Raw genomic sequence first — 23,259 nt, forward strand, 5'->3', positions numbered from 1 at the left:
TGGCAGTCATTAAAAAACTGCTTTTGGTACTGATTGATGCCCAGGGGAGGAGCAGGGAGGGGAAGGGTGGAGTGGACTCGTTGGGGGAGTCTACCAGTACGCCTCATGTTGCTAAGGGATCCAACCCCCCACACCAACCCTGCGAAAGGACTGTCCCTGCATTAATGAGCCTTACTGGGGATGACCAGTTGATGCTTCCCAATGTTGATAGAGGACACCCCACTGGGTGTACTAAGCCAACTGTGCTGTTGGAGTGTCCCCATGCTCCCTGATAACCAATCCCCCCAGGGAGGGACGGATGGAGCAGGTGGCTATTGTTCAAGGGTGCGCAGCTCCAAGCGACATTTATATGGGGGGGCAAAGAACTGCCACAGTTTTCCTGCATGGGGTAACTAAGCTGCCTTTGGGTAGGTGAGAACCAAGCGATGCCCTCTCAAACAAATGTCTCCACTGGCTTGGTACAGTTGGAAACTGTCCCTTTGTGGCCAGGCAAGCTATGGTGGGGTGCGTCAGATTGGCCGGTGAGAGCACAAATGCATCCAATTCTGTTAAACTGGTTTTCAGGAATGATCAAATGGCCAGGGCAGTCCTGGGAAAATCTGAGGTTTATGTGCGGGCCCCGAATAGTGGGATTGCAATCAGCTCGTTCCCCTACCTGGGAGACGTTGCTCCCCCTGGAACTGTCACATATGGTAATGTCCTCTGTGGAGCGAACTGCACACCTCTGGGAAAATGGCCATCGGGGAACTAATGTTACCAAAGCGTCATGTCGTTGCAAATGGGGTTCGTCTTCCTCTCTGTACCTCCATTTCCCTTTTTGGTTAAAATGATGCATTGTAATTTTAGAAATGTTTTTAGGATGTACTTTTATGGTCTTTGGCCGAATGAAGTTATTGATGATGATGATGACATTTAAAGATAATATCACAAAATGTTAAGGGTATAAAGAGCTATGTCAAATGCATTACGATCCTCCAGTACATGAACACAAAATAACCCTGACATATCCTTGCTACAAGTGACACACTTGAACCCTGAAGAAGCAAGGAAACTTAAATATGATTTGTGGGCTGACTGATCAATAGTTTTCTCCAAAAAGAGAAAAATTGCAGAGTGAAAATACTTATCGAGAAATCATTAGTATGTAGGTTAACCAGAATCTGGTGAGACGTAGAAGGAATGATCTACATACCAAAAATGAAACTAGGGCTAGTATTAGAGTCAACATATGATCCAACAGGCATTAAAAGTGGCTTTTCTCCTATGTCAACATAATGCTCACTGAAATTGGAACACCACCACTTAAAATGAGGGATATCAGAAAACTATTTTCGGCTAACTATATAGTGGACGAAACTACACTAAGTCCTAATGAATGGGGGGCCTCGGTGCTCAGTGGAGAACAGCTACATTGTGCAAAAAGTAATGTTAACTGCCCATGGTTCTCTCAGACAACATCCCTAACCTGTTACAAATAGACATTGCCCAGCTGCTCCCCAAGAACACTAGATGGAGGATGCGTGCAGTTTCATGTAGAGATCAATGGCGAATGCAAGAATTGCAAGATACTAACAGAGAATTTCTGCAGATAAACGATGGAAGGGTCAGTCTCATTTTACAACATGTAATGGGCCTCAACTAATGGATACTTTGGAGGAAGAATGATCAGACAGGCCACATATAACAAGAGAAAACAATAGAACTCCATAGCGCATTGGAGATGAACATTAAATACAGAACTTAGGAAACAATACATAAACAAACAAAACCCCTCTACTCTACAAATGCTGACCGAAACTAAATGTTCACTAGAGGTAATGTTTTCTAAGAATGCAGAATTCACACCTTTTCGTTTCAGGTATGATCAATGTGAACAAGGAGAAACAGCGAGCAGTCTGTTGGCACAACTTAAAATGACAGTCAAAAACAGGTGTAGCTTTTCTAAAAATGACAATTCAGCATAATTTCTAACCCAAATGATACAGTCTCGAACTTCACTTAAATTTTTAAAAACTATACACATCAGAAATCAAACACACACAGGAACAAATCAATACATTGTTCGACTCCCTAACAATACTGAAACTATCATCTATTAATAGACAACAATTGCATAACCCCATTTCAGAGATGAAAGTCAGAACAGCTATAATGAATATGGCACTCGAAAAATCTCCAGGAGGAGATGACATCCTCCTAGAATTGCAGAAAATATGCATTGCCAAATCTCACCAATACTAAGTGAAGGTTATTGTGAAGCCAACAATAATGGCTCCTCCCTAGAAGAATTTAATAAAATGTGCATTACCTTACTGTCTAACCGGTTCAGATACACCATGCTTTGCTCAAAATACAGACTAATATTATTTTTAAACTTGGATATAAAGATGTATGTTAAAATATTAACCACACGACTGCAAACACATTTACCCAAACTGATCCCCAAGTCGCAGGTAGAGTTTGTACCAACTTGGTCCCAGAGCGATAATTTCTGACCTTACTACATATTCTTTGGTCTTCAAATACCCATAAAATGTCCAAAGGTTGTATGGCATTATCTGTTTTTAACACTACAACTTTCATCATTAATAAAAAAAATCTCATATCTAAAATGTACAGCTAGAGCACATTTTAATGGCCACATATCTGAACAAATCCACACACAGAGATGGACCAGACAGATGTGCCCGCTATTCCCGTAGCACTGTGCTGTTTCTCCTAGCACTGAAACCCTTGTCAATCACAATACAATGCTCTTGCGCGATCTCAATGTCACCTGGCCTAGTATGATCGTTGTCTCTGTCTTCCCTCTGTTCCCCGTCCCTTGCCTCGTTGTGCCTTGAAACACTTGTGTATAGGCGCATTATAAATGCCATATCATATCATATCATACTCACGTAGAACAGATCTACACGCATGCAGCAGAGATAAAACTCATTTTATTCGCCAATTTCATTTTGCTATCATCAATGAACCATACTCACTCCATCCCAGCCATAATTGATATAAACAACGCATTTTCCTCTGTTTCTTCATAAAAACTTAATTGGTCTAAAAGTAAAGCCCTGGCCATTGAACATTTCATAACAAAATCAGATATACAAGTGTTACAATTTAGAAAGTTAACCAAAGGATTGAAATATCCTGGAATGCAAATTAACACAGTGTTTGAAAATCTATTCCACATTAATACTAAACCAATCTGCAAATTGTTACAGATGGAATTCAACCGAAGGAAAACAATGGACCTTGTCAACATGGGGAAGAGCACACATAATTAAAATGATGGCTGCCCCCCAAATGTAACTACATCTTTCAAATTATATCCATTTGGACCACAGCATCCACTAGGAAAAAGGTACTTCATATGGAATGGTACAAGATCAAGATGAAGAGTGACTTTTGCTATGCTACACACGAGTTATTAATCTAGTGGGATGAAACTCCCACACTTAGAGCTATAATACCGTACCTTCAGAATCACCATCATGACTCACTTATTTAAGAAACGTGCTGAAACCACACCCTGGGTTATCATAGAGAAAACAGAATCACTAAACAGTGCCAACAACAACCAAATGTAAGAAATGTAATCTAAACCATTGAAACACCTGACACTAGACTCCTCCTCCAAAACCTGGATCAGAATACATAAAATGTTAAAAATAGACCCGTTTGTACACACAGAAGCCCCAGTTTGTGGGAACAGGAAAATACATATAGAAAGCAGATCTTTCAAAGGCTTGTGTGGCAGAACCCTAGGATGATACCGTCAACGTAGTCTAAAGGGAATGTTCACTTTTCAATTCCAAAGAATGGCATTACCTTCAAATGAAACACTATCTAGAAAAGACAATGGTGTCAACAAAAAGAACAGAACACTCATCTCTCTTAGCTGCAAATCTACAACTCCAGAAACCCAGGAAGCACTTAAAAGTGCCTCATTACACGGAAGGCGGTAATGGTTAACGGCCACCGTTAATGGTAACGGTGACCGTTAACCATTACCGCCTTACTACGAGGTCCCTTAGCGGGTTGGTGCTTTAACGCCTGCTTTTTGCAGGCGTTAAAAACCAACCCGCTAAGGGACCTTGGTGCTAATTACGGCACCGCAAAATTGCGGTGCCGTAATTAGCTCCTTCCCCATTCCCATTATGCCCTATGGGGCAAAAATGGGAATGGGGAAGGGCAATTGTGGAAGGGGGAATTACCGCCCCGCCAACCTTGGAATAGGGCGGTAATTCCCCTTTCCACCAAGGCGGTGCCGGTAATTTACCGGCATGGTCCAGGGTGCTGATAGCACCCTGGATTACCGCCTTCCGTGTAATGAGGCCCTTAGTGTTCAGCAAAAACAAAACTTAAAGCACTTTATTATGACTCCGAATGAAAGAAATTAAAATACAAATCAGAGTCTGACCTTCACTTCTGGTTCACGGAGGAACTCTGGAAGAACATACTCAGCTATTTCAAGACAAAATATGAGCCAGGCAAACCCAATGTGCACTATAGGGTTGCCATTGGTCACCAGAAAAAAACTACATTGAGCCAGGCTTCGGTCCAATGACAAATGTTGGAGATGTCAGGAAGAAAGAGCTAATATAGTACATATTCTGTGGTTATGCCCAGAATTAGGACTTGTTGGTCACAAATCATAGGAAACCATAACGAGACACAGTAATAGGAATATTAAAAGGAGAAGTCCTGGTTGCAATAATTCACAACGTCTCAGATGAACCCCACTGACCAACAGGTGGAATAGATCGTTGGTGTTGTGCTATCAACTGCCCTATTATGTATGTTATGACTCTGGAAAACACCATAAGCGTCTTCACTACAAAATTGGCTTCACAACATGGCAATTATGGCTGTCTAGAAAACATTAAAATTACTGTTTAAATTCATATATTTCTGCATTAATGAAAGATGGCATGTTTTTTTTTTAAAGTGGAAAGCAACACAACTTAAATCAGAGACAGTGAATTCCTAGAAAATCTGATTCCATATACCCCCTTACCTTTAAATGACACTGATAGCAGGTGCACCTACCCTCGCACATTGCCTTATCGTTTTTCGCACACTTAGTCGCAGATTGTTTTTCCGCAAATAGCTTTGTTACTACTGACACTCTTTATCAAAGGAACAGGGCTTCAAAGAATCATATGTGATACATGATGATGTGAAGTTATGGTGTTATTGTATATAGTTCTTATGTTTAGTCATGATGGGTATAGCGAAAAGAGTTGACTGACAAATGGGGGTATCCTATGTAGTGACAGAGATGTACATTGTTTATAACTTCATCAATGAACCTAAAGTAAAGTTCATGAACCCAATAAAGCGATAATGTATTTAATAAAAAAACACATTGATTGTGGCAAACTGTTTTATATTGTATTAGTATACTTGGAAAGTCAGTATTTAAAATAAATAAATTAAGAAACGTTTTTTTAAAAGTACATTTGTTTTGATATATTTCACATTATCGCATATCTGCTAACAACTGGGAACATGCAAAATGCTAAAGTACTCTCGACGACAATACATCTCCAGGATTGTCTAGATAAGATGATCTACTCATTTAAATATGCCACTCTTAAACACCACCCTCTTAATCCTTTCACTGTTCTGCCTCTCTATCAATCTATCAATCTCCTGGCCCTCTATAAATCCTTCATACTGAAATGACATTGTTGTGACAGTATTTGTCCTTGCCAAACCCTCATCAGACAGGCACATTGGCCCTCATTACGACCCTGGCGGAAATCAACCGACCGGACCGCCATAGCGTAAATAGCGTTTCCGCCATTGCACGATGGAGCAAAGTGCGGCTCATTCCGACCCATCGGGCACGAGCACCACGCCATGGCGGAAGTGCAAAGTCCGTGATGGCGGAAATGACCCCAAAACGGTCCACACCGCCGCCGTACGGCGCCCTAGGTGCAATACCGCCACCCATCTTAGCGGACACCGCAGTGAGCGCCAACCGGAAAGTACGGTGACCGTAAATATACGGAAACGGAAGTAAAAGCATGGTCCCGGAACGGGAAACATCACGCCGTACACCTATAAAACCACAAATCCCACACAACCATTAAAAATACTACCCTGAGACACATCCCAACCCGTCATCCACCCTAGTGAAACCAAGAAAAATGGGAAAAGTAGCGAAGAAAGCGTGCGACCGCAAGTGCCAGGTCCACTTCTCCTGTGAGGAACTCACCGTGCTCACAGAGACCCTCCAGGAGAATGCTGCCGCCGTCTTCTCCACGCAAATGACCAGGACGGCACTTGCGAACAAGAAGGCCATATGGGCCCTGGTGGCACAGCGGGTAAGTGCGGTGGGGACCGCACCCCGCAACCCACAGCAATGCAGAAAGCGATGGGACGACCTGCGGATACGCGTCCGTAGCATACTTTCTGCCAACCGCAACATTGCCACAGCCACCGGGGGAGGATCGGAATCACCCATCAAGTTGACCCCCTGGGAAGAAATCTGTGCCTCCACCATTGGAATGGAGAGCATAGAGGGAGTCGGAGGGATGGAGAAAGGAGTGCAGACATCCGAAGAATCAGGTAGGTGTCCCAAATAAAACAATGCCAAAACCACAATGTCCAATCATGTGAAGTACCACGTGCCCACATAGTGCAACAGTAACACATGTCCAGGAGAACGTCCACATACATAGGCCTGATAGCACACTTTAAAACTCACATCAAATACATAAATAATTAAAAATCCTAAAAACACCCTCTACACGTGCAGCAGGCACACCCTAACTGCAGGCTGCCAAACAACTGCACCCTCACTCCACACACAAATGAAACCACCTCCAAGGCCCCGACCCAAATCACCCTCAGGTACCACCCCAATGCATGTGATACATTGCCATTCCAATTCCCACAGACCCATTAATAACGCTCGCCCTCCTTTACTCCACCACAGGGTCCGATCCAAATGACGAGCTCCAGGACACCCCTACCAGCACACCTGCAAAGAGGGCCAAGACCAACGGCCAAAGACCCTCCACCTCAGCTGCACGCATCAAGACACGGAAGCAGCACAAATCAAGTGGCAGCACAGAGGAGGGAACTCCAACAGGCACCCCAGCAGCCAGCATGCCCACAACACCACCACCACAGGTCCCCCCAATGGATGCCACAGTAGGCACTGCTTCTGGTGGCAGCAGCACCATAGGTGACACTGCATTATTGGCAGCATGCTCCGACACAGAAAACGGGGATGTCGAAGTCAGATCCATCCATGACCTGTCCCAATCCCCCTGTCTGTTCCATCCCGTACACCATGAGGATACCACGCAGGGGCACCCACAAGACGACGACTGGCCATCCCCCACAAGCCCTGTGGCAAGGCAACATGAGGTGAACAGCCACTCTGTGACACCACCGCAAATGGCCATGGCCCAGCAGAGGCAACAGTCCCTCGACCAGTTAATCGTGCAACAGCAGCAACTGGCCACGCTCCTCAAGGACCATGCCGATGAATGTGGGGGCACTAAGGCAGACATAGAAACATCAACTGAGACACTTAGGGCAGAAATGGAGAGAAGTACAGAGACACTAAGGGCACAAATGGAGAGTAGCACCGAGAGCCTGAGAGTACAAATGGAGAGAAGCACCGAGAGCCTGAGGGGGGAACTGCATGCGACGTCCAAAGACGTATGTGCCGAACTTGCCGCAGTGCGCCGTGTGCTCACTGAGCTCTCACAAACCCTTAGGGACATGCATGGACGTGAGCAGGCAGAGACATCATCCGTTGCAAGTTCCGTCCAGGGCAGCCCCCAACGTAGATCTGGGAGGAACCTGCGCTCCACAGGCAGGGGTGCCCCTGATACCTGCAGAGGGGGCTTGCAATAGCGACAGCCCACTGACAATGAGCATCTTTGGACACTGGTGTTCGGGGGGAGGTAGGAGGGTGGAGGGGGTGTGTTGGGCTCACTTGGGTGGCGGGTCGATAGGGTGTTTAACATGATATCACATATGCCATAAACAATGCACGATCATCCAATGAGATGTGTGGACATTGATCTTTGTGTACGAGGCCATTATAGGCGTACAGTCCATATTGTGCATGTTCCAGACACACACAGTGCCACGAGTCCCGTGTCCATGTATCAGCCACCAGGCGTGAGTGCTAGAAGCATGCATCTATGAGATGCTGACGAATGTCACGGCCCTCCTGTGCCTCGCAGACTCCTTGAGGTGCTGCCACATCCCCACCCTCATCATGACCATCTTCAGGTGCTTGCAGTTCTGCGTCAGGGGGCATGGGCACATTTCTACGTACGCACATGTTGTGTAGCATGACACATGCCATCACCATCTTTGCAACCTTCACATGGCGGTACAGGAGTGCCCCGCCAGACCTGCTGAGGCAGCGGAAACGAGTCTTCAGTAGGCCGAATGCCTGTTCTATGACTACACGGGTACGTGAGTGGGCATGGTTGTAGTCCTCCTCATGCTGGTCCCGTGGGTTCCGGACTGGTGTGAGGAGCCATCTCTTCAGTGGATACCCGGCATCACCTGTATGTGGACAATAAAGGAATTTTGAGGAATGCCATTGCTACGTACGCACCCCCCCCCCTTCCTGCCAGGTCATTGCCGCATCACATACCCCACATCCTCATGCATGAAATGAGACTCACCGAGTAGCCAGGATCTGTTCCCTGCGTGTCGCTCCATGTAGCGTGGTATTGTAGAGTTCCTCAAGACCATAGAATCATGGGTTGATCCAGGGAATCGGGCACAACAATGTGTAATGATCCTGTTGGAGTCACACACCATTTGTACATTCAGAGAATGAAATTGTTTTCGGTTGCGGTACTGGGCCTCCATGGCATGTGGGACGACCAATTCCACATGGGTGCAGTCGATGGCACCAATGCAACCCGGTATGCCGGCAAGTGCATGGAATCCCACTTTTGTGTTGGTAATTTCCTGCTCCGAGCGTGGTAGAGAGATGTAGTCGTCTGCGTGCTGCAGGAGGGCATCGAGCACTTGCAATAGTGTCCGTGAGAACAGTGGCTGTGATATGCCATGCAACTGTCCGACTGTGTGCTGGTAGGTGCCTGTGGCCAGGAAGTGGAGTACAGACACCACCTTCAGTAGGGGTGGGATGGCGGTTGGGCTATCTATCATGCTGACAAGGTCAGCCTGTGTCATGTCCACAATGGCGGTTATGGTGTCCCGGTCCAAACGGTAGAGGGTGTGGATCTGCTCATCCGTGAGGTTGAACGGATGTGCTCGGAGGCGTGGGATTGCGGGCTGCCTGCGTGGTGGTAGTGGCTGTGCTGGCGGCCCTTGCTGGCCCTGCCTTGCCCTCCTCCTCCTCCTGCGTCTCCTCCGTGCGGCCGGTTGTAGTTGGTGTTCGTCTTCTTCTTGAAGTTGGAGTACTTGCAGTGCTATCAGGTCCCCCAGGGCCAACATGGCTAGTCCTGCCGGTAGCATTTCGGAGTGGGTGTGGTTGTGGGAGGAGACTGGGTGTGAAATTTATGTGTTTTCAGGCTGTATGGCCTCCACCTGTGGTGATTCATTCCACCTGTGCAAGCTGCTCTCCCCTTTGGGCGAGCACGTCCCGCACACAACGCTGCAATTCGACGAATGGCATCTTGCTATTACAATCATGTATTTGTACCCGATGGCAGTGTAACATTGGTTGATATGTTCATTCGGCTATGGTCCCATTGTTTCACATACTATCTTTGCAGTCGCGAACAGACTTGTGAAGGGTCAGTGGAACGTAGTACTCGAGTAACGGTGGACCCTCATGCAACACTGTACCGAGGTTCACCGACGGCCGGGGCGTCCCATTTGTGAGTGAAGGCAGTTGCCATTTTCACACACAGCCGCACTAGATGGATTAATTTGTGATTTCAAGCGGCCACAGATGCCTTTTCGACGTGATGTTGCAAATGAGGAATTCGAAGGGCGGCGCTTTCGGTTTTCAGCTAGCGGCGAGGAGATGCCCACAGGTCTGACTGCAAATATAACGTTCTATTGTTCAATGTCCTTGGGACAGGGGCCATGGCGAGGATGCAATGATTGATATGAATAGTTTGGGATGCGCAATAGCGAAGTGGGCGATGAGGCCGGACGTTCCCAAATACATGTTACTTCACAACACTGGAATTACGGGCTGGGGCACAGTGGATTTTGCAGGCTGCATAACGCACAGACTCAATGGAAATTTCACATGTTATGTGAGTATGGAAACAGGCGTTTTCATTACGGGATGAGGGAATGATGTATGGATGCATGGACAGATGATTTGATACAGAGTTTGCCATGTACAGGGCTTCTTGGTATCTATCCGCCTCCCCTGCGCTATGTGATGCAGGGCTGCCATAGTGGGACCATCGTCTATCTGGCCTTGTTGAGCCCTCCCTGTCTCGACACGCCTTCAGACACTTGTGTCTATGCACGTTACCAATCCCATCTGATGGATTCTGTCTTAACAGACGCATGCACAGGTACACTCGTTTGTGATGGTGTTTTCACCTCGATATAGATAGTTATGATTCGCAAGTGGTTTTTGGGTGGTGATGATCCTTTGGAGTGGGCTAGCATGCATATGGCTGTGGATTTGGTGTGATCATTGAAGTGAGTAATTCAAATGTAGTTCTGATGGCCATACTATTCTTTTTCATTTCATTTGGTTGACAGGTATCTCCTCCCCTTTTGCCACTGCCATCTGTATGCCACTCCTGCAGATGGATTTTACTCCTGACACCTGCTGCTTCGTGTTAATCAGTGGAGCAGCATTACGATCTTATGGGACGATCGCCAATGGGCCACATGCCCTTACGCAGTACTAGTGGCTAGGAGCAACATTTCGGCCTTTCAGCTGGACTAGTGCCTCCCTATTGGGACGGCCCTGCGGTTCTAGGCGCTTCCATGTTGCCTTTTCGTACGAGAATGTAGCCCCTGTGTACCATGAAGGAACAGGGCGTCACACAAGAAGTAGCTGGTCATTTGTTGCGGATGCAGCCCACAATGGTGAAATGTGTTTTGGAGTTCATGGCCTAATGGCTGTATGGGCTTGGTGAATTTGTTGTGCATTAAATTTCTATTCTGATATGAACCGTGTAGCGTTCTTCTTTGCAAGTGATGTGGCATATTCCTATTTGGGGAGCGATGTATTGTGAGGAGATCTGCATTGGGTTCCAGCTTCGGAGTATAGTTGCGTGGTACTGTGCTGGGCGCGTTTGACTACGAAGCCCAGTGAGGTCAGGGATAAGGGCTGCCAATATGACTGTTTTGATGATGTCATGCTCAGGGGCGGGGGATTAGCTTTTGTGTAACAGATGCCGGTCAGCCAGTTGGATTGGTGGAATGATGTGATTATCGGAATATTGCTGGTCACAGGTGCCTGTGTTTGCGTGCGTTTCTTGGTGGGAGACTGAGGTCATGTCCATTTGTATGGCTTCTGTATTCGTGCCATCTGTGCCCTGCAGCTCCCATTGGCCCCTCTTGAGATTCATTTGTTCGTTGGCAGGCATGGATGACTAGTACATTTCACTGGTTGCATTGTGTGACTTCATTGCACCTACGGGGAGTTGTACAATGTGGCCAGGGAGCGGTGTACAGGCACTCAGTGGGGCCGTTTACGGTTGGTTCGCGATGCCGTACTTCTCACCATGGCGGAATGGTACTTTCCGCCGTGCTTGATGGCGTTAGGTGCATGTCCGCTAGGGTCAGAATTCGCGTACCGTTGCGCCATGGTGGTAATTACGGTTTGGCATGGCGCGCGCGCGCGTACTTGGTGCAGTTAGCGTTGGCGTTCACTACGGTGTCACTAATGGCATCGTACTTTGCGGTGACGGGTCATAATCGCACCGAGCGCTATTCGATGGCGGTATTGCATTTCCGCCATCGTTTTTCGATTTCCGCCAGGGTCGTAATGAGGCCCATTGACTATAGTTCCCTTATATGGAACATTCCCTCTACTCCTGCCCTGCCCTGACTTGATGTTGTCTTTCTCCCTACTTAGCTCACTTCTCCTAACCTCTCTATTGAACCTTCTCACTGTGATAACTCATTTGTTCACGTTAACGGCTTGGTCCCTCCACCCCCTACTGCTCCTCTCCCCTCTTCCATGGCCAAGAGGAAAATCATGCAGAACTCTCCGTTTATTGATGATGTGAGGACCTGCTTCCTGATTCACTCCCCTGTAAATTTCTTTTCCATTAACTGTGTTTTTTTTCTGACTTTCACTGTGCACCTATGACTCCCTTTGACCAACACTGTCATGCATCCACATTTACACCTTTCATCCCTGTTTTCAGCCATGGATAACATGTGATATACAGACCCTCAAAACAAACATGCATTGTGAGTTATGATTCTGGTGCAAACCTCAGACCCAAAGCCTACTCCTAGCATTCACAGATTCCATTGCTGCTTTCTCCTCTGCACTATACTCTGACAAATCCTCCTATTTCATAAATATAGTGTCCTCATTTTGCAATCACCCCCACAAAAGGGCATATACCATCCATACTTTGCATAAACACCTCATAAGCAAGTATCCATAGCTTCCTAGTTGTCTGCTAATGATTTTGCTCATTCGTTTTCCTCTAAAATCTCTAAAAAATATGACACTGTCACATTCATCCCTTTTCTCTTTCCCACCCTCATTATTTATTCTAAATCTCCCTCTTACCCTCCTATTCTTGCTACCTCTCCCCTACTTGTACTATCCAATTACCAACCATCCTTCACAGCACCAACCCATATTGCCCTACTTTTGACTAATGTCCTCCTCAAACAGACAAACACTTAGTTCCATTCATATGCCCTCATCGGTCTGAGCTCTTCAACCTCTTTCTGCAACTGTCCCACCCATTTTGAAAAACCCTTTGCTGACTCAACCATCCCAGAAAACTATGGACCAGTTGATCTTCTACACAATTATTCAACTGGATCACTAAGTATCTTGAGAATAATTGCCTTGGAGAGCCACCGCAATCTGTATTGCGTAGTAAACACTCCACTGAGACAGCACTCATATACCTCTCCATCTTTTGATTTTATCTGCTGCTTTTAACACAGCCAATGACTAATGTCTCCTCTGTATGCTCCAGGATCTTGTATTCAAGACCTTGTATTCAACACATCTTCTTTATCGTGAAGTAACTCCTACCTGGAAAGTTGTTCCTTTAAAAACTGCGGGAACATGCACATCTCTGATACCAGCTCTCTCCTTGTCGGTGTCCCTCAAGAATCAGATCTCAGACCTCTGGTCTTCGCCCAATATGTATATATTACAGGGCTTGCAGTAGTGGCCCTATAGTTATGGTTAAGTTACTCAACTCATAGGAAGAGTAGATTTTGGGCGGCTTATAACTTCGCTCCCTCTGTATGAATCCCTACCAAACTTTGCAAAAAAAGTATATGGCCCGCTCTGAATTTATTTGGAAAGTTTGGTGTGGTTTCGTCAAGGAGGGGGCAAAGTTATAGGGGGATCCACATTTTTTTCCGATTGACGCGATGGAAAACAAATTTGATCACACCTACAGCCCAAACCGCTGGACGGATTTTCACCAAATTTGCAGTAGGAGCAGTGGCTTGGTCCCGAAAGCATGCTTTTGTAAATTTGGTGTAAATCCGTCCAGTCGTTTTCTTTAAAATATGCAAAATGTAGGTCAAATACATTGTGGTATCTGGCAAGCATGCACATCATTGTGATATATTGAAGTTTCACATAGGATCTGGCACTTAAACATGCTGTGGATATGGTTGAACTGGGGTTTTCTATTTTTCACAAAAAGACACAAGAGTGCTGCTGAAATTGCAAATACGTGTCTTGAAACTGAATGAAAATGTTCATTAAAAGAAAACTTTCTAAGCACACAGCCTTGTAAGTAACGGCCACTTGATCTCAGGAGATGGGACCAACGAGAATATGATCATTGAGTAGGTTATGCAGGGTAAGTGGCATGAACCCTATTTATATGCATTTGTAAAAGAGTTGGAAATTTACTTTACAAAATATATGCATACCTGTACTTTGTCTTGATGGATGCAGATGTGGTTGAATCTGCAAATCGAAATCTTGGAGATTTGCTTAGTAATTTCTGATGCAGGTGCTTTGGAATAACAGAAGACCTGTACTATGAGTGTTCAACAGTACATCTGAAGTATTGAACTGAGATGACAGAGTTAGATGTAAAGTTCTTGGATGTGATTGTTGGATGAATGTGTGACTGCTTAACGTAGCCAATGAGGAAGTACTGCAAAGAGTGAAGTGGAAAGGGAAGAATGGCTGCCCTGTGTTAATGGGGTTCATGGACAACGTGGTAGTCCGCAGATAGGGCGTGCCACATCCGGATCATTCCAGGATGCCTGGCATGGAAAAGGGACTGTGGGGATTTGATTTGCCAATCAGGTGTTCTGGTTGTGCCTTATAGGAAGAGAGGGTATGCTTTTTTCATTGCTGTGTGTAGTGAAAATAGATGTGGTTACAGATATGGAGAGAGTCAGTGTGTGGATCGTGGGAGATTGCTTTGTGACTGATCTACAGAGATTTGCAGAGATAAGTGGCATTTCTGCCAATCTTGGATTTGAAGCAGTGGAGGCTTTGTGGTGTGGTGCCTGGCCGCAATTTGAAAGGTTTGCTTGCACTTTGTCGAGATATGGGTGTTTATCATACTCCAGATTTTGTTGTGGTGCACTGTGGAGGACTGCATTTGGGGTACGTTAGTGCATTAACTTTGCAGAGTGCACTGAAGGACTTGCTAACGACACTAATGCTGCTTTTTCCATGTGCAAAGGTGCTATTTTCTCAGAAACCACCTAGATCACCATGGAACTGCTCCAACTGCTTCTGTCCTCAGCAAGATGTAGGAAGGTGTCTTGTAAACAGAGGCATATCTTCTTTTTTGTGCAGTGTTGGGATGTTCTCTTTTGAGAATGAGAACATTCATTCTGAGAGTGTGAATTTTTTTGCTACAGATGGCATTTATTTGTCAAACATTGGGAATGACATTTTCCTTATAATGTAAGGAATGCTTTGAAAAGGGGTCATGCAAGCCTGTAAGAAAAACAAGAGAAAAGCCAAAAGAAATTATAAAACGGTCTTAAAAAAAAGAAAAAAAGGCTCTTTTCAGAGCTACCACTAAAGGGAAAATACCTTAAACTGGGTTTAATTTGTCTCCCCATCCCCTTCAATTGGACGATTTGTCCGTGGACAGCACGTGCCACATCCGGGGCTTTTCAGAATGGCAGGCATGGAAATGGGACTGTGGATACCAGGAGCTTGGCCACCAAAGTTTCCTGTGTGTGGTATGCAAGGAGAGAGTGTGGCAGAAGGTCTGTTTGCTGAGAGGAGTGCAGATGACTATGGCTATGGCTGTGTCTTTCAGGAGGCAGAGTGTGTGAATTTTCAGAGACTCGTGGATCCATTGGTTGCAGGTATATGCAGAGCAGTGCAGAGTGGCTGAAGATCTTCGATTTCCTTATATTGATGTGAAATGGTATGGAGTGCGCGACATGAAGTGGGTGGACTTGCTTGTCTATTTGGTCATGCTCCAACATCCAGACATTATCATTTTTCATTGTGGAGGGAACAGTTTAGGCCATGTAACTAGAATTTTGCTGCAGTTTGCAATGAAGGAGACATTTTTCAAAATGATAGAAATGTTCCCGAACTCCCAACTCATTTTGTATCGCATTGCCCAGAGACAGATGTGGCGGCGCTCCAGTTCGTTTGTGCATTTTTGAGAGATGTTGGCATGGCATCTTTCGATAATAAAAATATAAAATTTCATAGCAGCAATATTTTTCGCAGAGATGGAGTACATCTTACTGGTGCTGGTAATCAGCTTTTTTTTGCAAAATATCCACAATGCTTTGAAGCACTTTGTGGAAATATAGCAAGCATTTTGCAGTAAGTGTTGCCTACTTTACTTTTCAGACCCACCACCTTCTCCACACAAAATAGTTCCATAGTTTAGATGCTCGTAAGAAGAAAAGGCTGGGTGACCCTCTTTTTTGGTTATGGGGGGCCTGACTCATGAGGGTATAGCAGAACTAAAAAAGCAAAGAGAGTCAAGGCTACATCTCCCTTTGGCACTAGGTAGTAGTTGACACAATTCTTCAAGCTAGTGTGACATGATTAGATCACAGTAGTGGGGCATACATCTGGTTAAAACAAAGTTTATTCTAAAAAGTTTACAAGACGGTAACATAAAAAAATAATCATCTGTATACATTCAAAGTGTTTCCACAGTGTTCAATACAGATAGTCTTAATAGACTATCGACCAATACATAGTACATATCAACAATTAACAACTGTGTGTGAATGATCTGATTAGATTCCACAAGATTTTTCATAATGCATGAAAAATTGATGAACCATGGATTAATTTATAGCACATATCAGAGATGTCGACCCTGTATTCAGTGTTTCTAGTTCGGGGAGTTTAGTTCTGAAGTAGAGACATCAAATATCATAGTTCATAAAACAATTCTAAACTTTCATCAGGACTTGTAATCCTTGTAGGCACAGGAGTAGGGTAGTGTGGGTGGGTAAGTCACAATTCAAACCGTCATTTAAAAACAATGTAAAAAACAGTAGGTAAATGTGTGTGCCACCATGTTAAGTTTAGCCTAAAACTAGGTGCAAAGGAACAGAAGAAGTGTGAACATACCACTAATAAATGGTGAGCGCCTTCGGGCTATGCGCAACAGTCTGGAAAAATAGACGTTGTGTGTTCAGAACGATACATTTTCAAAACCTGCAAAGTCAGGTGATAATAACGTATATAAGTATGTTGTTTAATAAATAAACTAGCGATTTAATTCAGTAATTTGGGAGACATCTCTGTACCTGTCAAGGTGTTTATAGGTTGAGACTGGAATATGAATGAAGCGAGGTTCCACACGAGGTGTGAGGTCATCGGCTAAGACTCAGATCACTACAGAACAAAACACAAGGTGTAAGTACTCTGACAGCGCCGGAGTAAGGCAAGGTGTCGTGCTGTAGATATAACGTGTGTAAGCCTACCAAAGAGTGCTGCGTCTCAATTGTAGGCAGCCTTGCATGCAGATCATAGAGTGACGTGATGCAAAAAGTCAGCCGTCTCTGAACATGGGGCACTCGAATCCTGGTTGAAAAACAATATGAATGCTTACTGGAAATGAGCAAAGACAAATATTGTCTACTAGTATATATTTACTATGGCAAAGCCAAGTGAAGTATTAAAAAATGATTTCCAAAATAAATGGTGACTGTGGAAGTCATACAAGTGTATACGTGCTGGAGCAAGAAGAAGCTGCTATATAGCACAAGAAACTGATCAGTCTACATGCCTAGCGGCACTATGCCATTGAAACGGATGTCTTTGTTATTGCGAGGTGTTTCAAGGTGCAGCGAGATAAGTAAATGGTAGAAAAAAGGTACCCGCAAAAAGAAATTAATCGGAGGCGAAGTCTGGCCGTAACTATGGAAGTGTATCTTGATACGCGCATGCGTGGTAAGGCCTCCCAAAGGTGCTATGTGTCTCGATAAGCATCGAGTTACTAGGGGAGACGAGCACCAGAAGGGGCACGTATTAGGCAAGAACGGAGAGGGCCTTGTCAATGGCAAACTGTGGTTTCACTCGCTGTAGTATGGAAGGAACCAACTATAAATGAACTGTGTTAACCACGTTTGGCACGTGTAGAAATGTAAACAGAATCTGCCAAGTTAAAAATGAATATCACTAGTGGAAACAGTCTGTAATATTGCATTTAAAAAATGGTGTTCTTTTTAACAGTACATAGTGCAAATGAAGAAAGTGGCCCCAAATTACCACTAAATGACCAAGAAGATGGGCACAGACAGCCCCAAAATGCAAATGTTGCAAATTAACAATCACGTCTCTCTGCAGAAATGGATGAGCTGAACACTAAATATGTACAGTTAATAACATTTGTCAACAGTCAAAAGTCAAAATTTGGCAAAAGTCATATTACAGACAATATTCGCTACCACTGCCACACTTGTACCTGTGCCCCTTGCCCCTGTCCCAGCCAATCATCCCTACCAAATTCCTGCAATCAACGCTACAATGAGACCTCAATCCCTTCCTCTCCTCACAAACAGTCTGTAGAAAACCCCAATTCCCCCATTTCCCCTATATATGTTTCCCATTCTGATACCCCATCCCTTTCCTAATTTAGTGTATTTCTGTGTCCTAATAAATATCTATGTGTGTACTGTTGGTGTCTGTGTGTGTTTTTTAATCCCTGTTTGGAGTCCGCAGACAGCGCGACTGTCTGGGCTGGCAACAACCAAAATGGAGGTGCCTTCGAACAGCACACCTGTCTGGAGATGTACGCAAAGTTGGGATGCACTTTTAAATAGATCGGCGGCCCGCCCTTGTCCTGCGGACACCTGGGCCCATGCGCATCTGATCACCCATGCCCTCCGAATGGCACATCTGTTCGGAGATGTCCGTAAAGTCATGACATACTTTTAATTAGTTCAGGGCCCCACCCCTGTTCTACGGAAACTTGGGCGCATGCATATCTGATCCCCTGTGCCCTCCGAACACTGCATCTGTCGGTAGATGTCTGTAAAGTTGTGACACACTTTTTAATTAGTTTGGGGGCCCGGCTACTGTCTAACGGACACCTGGGCGCATGCGCCTCTGATCTATTGCACCGTCCAAACACAGCGCCTGTCTGGAGCTGTCTGCCCACACGTGCCGCACTTTTAATTGGCTCGGGTGCCCCACCCCTGTTCTGCGGACAACTGGATGCATGGGCACACTGCATCCCATGCAATAGGTGTCCTGCAGACTGCCGTCCTATCCGCGGACGTCCGAGGACGTCATCATGTGACCGCACACATGCTGAGGGTCGGGATTATCCCCGGACACTGTTCGTACCCCCGGACGGTTAAAACATGTATTTTTGGCCAATCCAGATTATTTTAACTTGAAACCTCACCCTTGCAGAGGATTTTGTAACTTTTTTGAGCCCCACCTGAGGCTCAAAGTGTATGTGGACAGTCATGCGGTCCGCGGACAGCACCCCTATAAAAGGCCACCCCCCTCTGCTGCTCCTCATTGGTTTATGGTCTTTCCAACAAAGAATTTCCATCGAAGTTAAGTACCATCAAATGTTTTCCACCAAAAATGTTCGATCAAATTTCTATACATAAAGTGCAATGTGTAAATGCATCGAAACCCTTTCATTGAATAGTGTTTCATTACATAAACACTTTACATTTTAGTTCATGGAAATTCGATGGAACATAACGTTACAGGGAGCTGTCTAGTGTAAACATCTATATTTCTAACACTGGACAGCTCCCTGTAACTTACAGTATTTATTTTTAATTGGGGTCTCCCCCCCAAACTACTCTCAACCCCAGGGGTCTTCCCACTCTACACCCCCACACCAGTTGTGCAGTGCTGAAATCTTTAATGTATTTCAGCACTGGACAGCTCCCTATAAATTGTGGTATTTATTTTTAACTGGGGGTCTCTCCCCCCAAACCACCCTCAACCCCCAGGGTTCCTAACACTCTAACCCTGCACACCAACCCCCATGTTCAAAATGTAACCCTTGTCCAGTGCTGAAATCTTTAATGTATTTCAGCACTGGATAGCTCCCTGTAAATTGTTGTATTTATTGTTTATTGGGGGTCCCCTAAACCCCCTTAACCCCAAGGGCACCCTCATAACCCTAACCTTAATTTTAACCCTTACCACAACCCTAACCCTTGCCCTAACCCTTACCCTAACCCTTGCCCTAATCCTAAACCTAATTCTAACCCTTACCCTAACCCTTACCCTGGACCTTGAACTAACCCTAACCCTAACCCTTGCCCTAACCCTAATTCTAACCCTTGCCCTAACCCTGCCCTTGCCTAAAATCCGTTGAAATCCATCGAAATTCATTAAATGAATATGCTTTTCAATGGAAATGCATTTCAATGAATACATTTCGATGGATATACATTTGTTGAAAATTAATTTGATGGAAAGACCATATACCCACCGCATTGTGTTTCTGGCTGTCCAGGAGAGAGCACCTGCTGCAGATGTTGTAATACTTTGTTCTTCTGTGAGAAGATGGCATCCATGGCCATGGCCAGTGCAGCTCCCCCACCACCACCACCATCTGGAGAGTCGGAGAGGGGAACTGGCATGGTGATGCAGTGGGGGATCAAGAGGACGAAGAGGATGAGTTAGTGGAAATCCATGTCACCAGCTGCCAGCATGAGTCTTGGGTGTTAAGGCTTTTTACCACCGTTGGGGGGTACCCAAGGCATGTGCGGCTAAGGTTCGATGCACTGAGTGCAACGTTGTACTCAGTCATGGAAAGCCTGGGCTGTATAGCTATGGGACCACCTCCATGTGGCGTCACCGAAGGTCAAACCACAAGGCAGCAGATCAGAGGGTCGTACCTTTCAAAGGGGTGAGAATGTTGACATCCACTGTCACATTCTCATCATCTGTTCCTGCCACCACAAGAGACACTCCTGTTGGGCAGAGGATCTCTGTGGACGCTTTGCAGGCCATAGAGAATGCAGTCGACCCTTACCTTTCGAGGGTGACAGTGCTCTGTATGCACTGTGACACACCAGTCTGCAGGGGGGAGCAGTTTCAAAGTGCTTTCGAGGCTGCAGTCTGGGATCATGAGAAACACTGTCCCCTACCTAAATAAGGCCCACCCAACATCTTCCTCTCTCCACCTGTGGTTAGTGCCCCTTCCCCACCCTCCCTGCCCTTCCCTCCCTTGCGTCGAATGTATAAAATAGCCCAAACAATTATAAAACAAAAACTCCACCCAAAAATTGTTATTTTCAGAACCACCTTTCACAGTTCAAAAATAGAAGTACCAAAGAAAAGTGCAGGCCCCCACGCAGCCTGCGAAGTCCGCAGACAGCGCGGTAGTCCACGGAGATCTAAAAAATGTAGATGGTGGCAGCATCTAAACCATAACTAAAAAAGCTAAGTGAGTCAAAGCTACCTCTCCCTTTGGCGCTAGGTAGTAGTTGACACAATTCTTCAAGCTAGTGTGACATGGCTAGATCTCGCTAGTGGGGCATAAATCTGGTTAAAATGAAGTTTATTCTAAAAAGTTTACAAGACGGTCACATAGAAAAATAATCATCTGAATACATTCAAACAATTTACCTTACTTTTTCTACTTTTAACACGGTATTCTGTACCATTAGCGTTGTTTCTGTCACTCATTTCTTTGCAGGACAAATGTTCTTCTAACCACTCCAGGGTGCTTGCCACTTCAGTTTAAAGAAAACAATACTGCTATTTCTTACAAGTCATGTACATACAACAAACTAATTTTACAGGAAGAAATATAGTGTACTTACTACTGTTTGTATGGGTTTCTTCTGCGTAGTTTGGAGTTGCTTCTGAGAGTTGTTTCTGAGTGTGTACGCAAAGTTGCATTGAGGTAATAGTATTAGAGGCATTGTTCACTTTTGTGGGTGGTACATTCCAGTATGTTGCACAACCTATGAAATTACACTCCTGGTTTCATGAATACTGAATTTGTTTACATATTTTTTGAATGTGCTACATCTATCTTTTGTACTTTAAAGTACATGTCTTTGTTTGTTGCAGGATATAATAATGTAAGGTAACCCCTGTGCTTTTGGGCAGTGTGAATGCTGTCGGAGGTCCACGGACATGAGCACAGTCTGTGGACTCTGCGACTACCATGTTGGGGGCAGGGGGAGCCGTATGATGTAAGCGACATGAAGAAATATTGAGGGTATTTGCATGAAATTCAGTGAAAAAACTTTGTTAAAGGGACATTATGGTTAAGTTGCACTAATAAAAACCTAATAAATTCAGTGGAAAAACTTTATTAAAGGATTAATATGTTTACAAGTAAAATCAAAAAACCCCAGAAATTCACCAGTTATGGTAAGCTAAGCAACCATAACTCGCACCACCCCGGTGCACTGCTAAGACTAACACCCAACACATGAAACATGACATCACAAATGTCATTGATGACATGACTGATGACATCACATGTGAAATTCATTTTGATGAAAAGTCCTTACAAGGGGTTGTGATTATAATGTGGGTAAAAAATGTCAGAGGTGATCAAGAGACCTATCATGAACTTCTTGATCTATTAAAGAATGTACTCATCTAAACAACAATATATTGGAGTGTTGTCTTTAAAGCAGGAACGTTATCATACATAAACATAGGCAATGACTGCAGCACGCACCATAGAAGTATAATATTTATAATCTTTTATTTTTGGATAGTAAAATAATAGTATGCTACCTTATCCGAGTGTTGAGTAATGTAAAACATGTAGAAACTAGCTAACAATTCAAGATTTAGTACAAACAATACATATGAACACTCACAAGGCATACAAATCAAAGACACATACAGGAAAACTACAGTAAGGAAGAAAGAAACAGCATCACCAGAAAATGTTGATAACATTAAATGTTATCTTTATGTATACAAATTGTCGGGGGGGAAATTCTGCCGGGGTCGGCCGGGCCGTCCGCAGACCTCCGGGCAGGGAGGCCCCAACTCCTCCCGTATATCCCAAAAGAGATAGAGTATGAGACACACGCAAGAAGCAAGGTGACTCTGCTGTTTATTAGACAAAACGGCAGGGATGGGTCAAGGAGCGTACGCGTCCGTCCTGACACACACACAATCGTGGGGCTCGCAGGCCCTTTTTACCTTAGTATGACGCGCTACTTGCGTCATCTTACAAAGTTTAGTAAAAAACCTATTTTCACTCTGGATTGGTTACTCGAGTGGTAGGGTTAGTATAGCGCACATATAGAGAACGGTGTTAGTGGCTGTGGGTTAGTCAGGTGGTATACCTGAGCTGTCCCTTCAATTTGATACATGAAAATTGTTACATGAATACCTCTGAGGATTGGTCAATGTTAATGGCGTCAGTGATAAGAGCCCCATGTTCTGATTGGTCCGCTCGCGAGCCTCCCAGTCTGGGACTATCGCTGTTCCCAGCTGCGGTGCACCTGTCATTTGCAACAATGTTTTAAGATGGGTAGGTGTAAACAATGTGAGGATTTATTCATATGTTGGGAGGTCGACTACTCCCACTGCTGCAGATGTCCAATGAGTCTTTTAATTGTATCTGCCTGTGTCTTGAAACGTGGGATTCAGGCGTCTCCTTCCTCCTGGGCTTGGCATCTTGTCAGGTTTGACTTTGTCACGTGAGGTGGGACCGTGTTTGAGGCAAAATTCAACATAATTAATATTGTTTTTCCTAC

The sequence above is a fragment of the Ambystoma mexicanum genome, chromosome 10 (genome assembly GCF_040938575.1).
Source record: "Ambystoma mexicanum isolate Mex_15411 chromosome 10, UKY_AmexF1_1, whole genome shotgun sequence".
In the NCBI taxonomy this organism is placed as follows: domain Eukaryota; kingdom Metazoa; phylum Chordata; class Amphibia; order Caudata; family Ambystomatidae; genus Ambystoma; species Ambystoma mexicanum.